The following is a 2,676-nucleotide window of genomic DNA, read 5'->3' on the forward strand; positions in this document are numbered from 1 at the left end:
GAACAAACAAGGTAATGGAAATAACTGTTTTTCTCTCAGCAGTATTCTTGCTACAAAAAGGACAGTGACACTTTCGTTTGTATTGCTACCAAAAGTGATGTCTAAAGTAATCCAAAGTAGTCCAAAAATATTTATCCCACCGTGTACAGCAATAGTGAAATTTGCCTACAATACTAGCCTTTAGTCAGCTGTACACCAGAAATATTGGTAGAGTGGCAGAAAATTCAAGGAGGAACCACCACCAAAATAAACCCCCAACCCTATTAAAGGATGGAACGGAATAACATATGAAAAATAGATAAAGACCGTTGTGTGTTGATTGGCTAAACTGCTAGAAAGACAACATAATACTTGTTTGCATTTAATTTAAGGAAACATAAAAGGCTGATAAGAACATGATACTTTACCTCTGAGCAAATGCATCTTCATCTTTTGTCATGAACCGCACAGTAATACCTTTCATAATTCTTTTAAGTAAATGACTCACCAGAATAAAAGTAAATAAAGATAATCTCAGCATTTGCTTTGTCATTATATATTGTATTATATCATCAGCTATATGATTGCACAGAACGCCCACTCTGTTTAGTGGTAGTGTCTTTCACAGATTGCTTTCATGACTGGGGTTATGGTTTTAAAGTCTGTTGACTGCTTTGGGATCTCTGGATAAGAGACACTGTAAATATCAGTTTTCATTAGTTGTTGATCGTTCAGGTATAGAGATCCCACTGCCAGGCTTCCTGAGTCTGTACAGATGGAAAATATTAGCCAGACCTGAAACTACTTAGCCCACTGAACCCTCTCATAATATTTTAAAAATAGAATAAATACATTTAATATGGAGATATGAGTTGGTTTTTTTTTCCTTTTTTGGTTAGTAATTCAGATAAGTAGAATCCTGCTTAGAAAATAAAATGGTGACTGTACTAAACTTACTTCCATCTATGGCTTTTCCATTGTTGATTAACAGTTACTTTCAGTCCTGTTGTTAAAGTCTGGGAATAGTCTGATGTGAGTCTCCCTCAGTTTCTTCTACTGAAACTGTCCCACTTCAATTAAATATTGATTGGTCCAGAAAAAGCATGAGAAGAACTCCATAGCCTAGTGCTGAAGGCACTCTCCCAAAGATAGCAGAGACCTACTCAAATCTCTTCTCTCTAGGCAAAGAGGGGACCTACACTAGATACCTCCTACATCATGGATGAGTGCCTAACCCATGGGACTAAAGATTATAAGGACAAGAGCACACCTCAGCTTTTTTGTGTGAATTCACCTGAGGGAGCTCAATCTGATAAGCCTGTGAGATCAGGCCCCACACACAGAACTTAAGCAGCTGAACATCCATTTAAGATGTTTCCCTGCCCTGCATGGTGGCACACCACATTCTTATCAAACACTTGGATCAGAGAATTGAGTCATTAAGTTCTTAAATTATCACTAATGGCGCTCATTAGCACATTCAAAATTAAAAGCAGATTCACAATTCGTAAGTCTAACTTCACATACAAGAATGATACATGCACAAAGATAGGATTCAGCAGATTGTAGCTTTAAAATTAGCACATAGGATTGGCCATACTGGGTCAGACCAAAGGCCATCTAACCCAGTATCCTGTCTTCCAGCAAAGGCCAATGCAAGGTGCCATAGAGGGAGTGAACAGAATAGGTAATCATCAAAGTTAGCCCTCTCCTGTCATCCAAACTGATATGTTATAGATTAGTTTTCGATACAAAAGCAACTTCAAGTTATGCATATTTATATTCATAAGCCAGTTTTCTTGAAGTTATGAGCTTCTAGGCCTAAAAGTTAGGTGTAGTGATGTTCAGCATCAGGATGCCTAAATCCCATCTGTGGAGTCCACACCCATCCTGACTTCCTAAGTGAGCTGAGGTAAATTATTTAATCTGCACTGTGCCTCAGTTCCCCACCTGCAAAATGCCTGGGCTGATACTTCCTTACTTCCCAAATGTATTGGGAAGACAAGTGTCATTAATGGCCATTCATGAGCTTTGAGACAGTGAGATAACAGTTGGATAACAAGAGGATGGAGACTGTGTACAGATGGGTGAGGAGAAGACTATCTTTGGGGTTAGTACTTTGGTCTTGTAAACCCACAGTTTTGAGGTCAATCCCCAAGACAGGCCTTTTAAGGTCTGGTGCAGGTTAGATTAAAAAAAAAAATCTGTCAGGGACAGTGATAGGGTCCTGCTGTGAGCGTATCTCCATGGTTCAAGTACTGTTGGAACAAAGTCTGGACACCGTGTCTGAAGCAAGCAAGATGGTTTATTACACACAGCACTGGTGGAGTGTCACTTTGTTCGTTAGGCTCAGTGAACGCTGTCAGACAATAGGTTACAATTGATTATATAGGTTGCAGATGGGTGGGGGGAAACTGCAGCCTGGGTGTTATTGTAGGATGAAAATTTCTGAAGCAGGCCATGGTTTTGCTTAAGACCTGCTGTTTGAACCTTAACATCTGGAGTAGACCTGTAAACCTATAATACAGAAACCCAATTAGCATGAGTGGAAAGTTACACTAGCTGGCCCCTCCCCACCCCCTTCGCACTCGCAAGAGCCCGGGAACGTTGTGCCAACTTGAACAGGGCCTTGAAGTTTGGAGGGAGGAATAGTTGTCCAGCAACTGCATTCCAAGGAGAGGCCCTGTGTATGAGAAC

Source organism: Carettochelys insculpta, chromosome 1 (assembly GCF_033958435.1).
Source record: "Carettochelys insculpta isolate YL-2023 chromosome 1, ASM3395843v1, whole genome shotgun sequence".
In the NCBI taxonomy this organism is placed as follows: Eukaryota; Metazoa; Chordata; order Testudines; family Carettochelyidae; genus Carettochelys; species Carettochelys insculpta.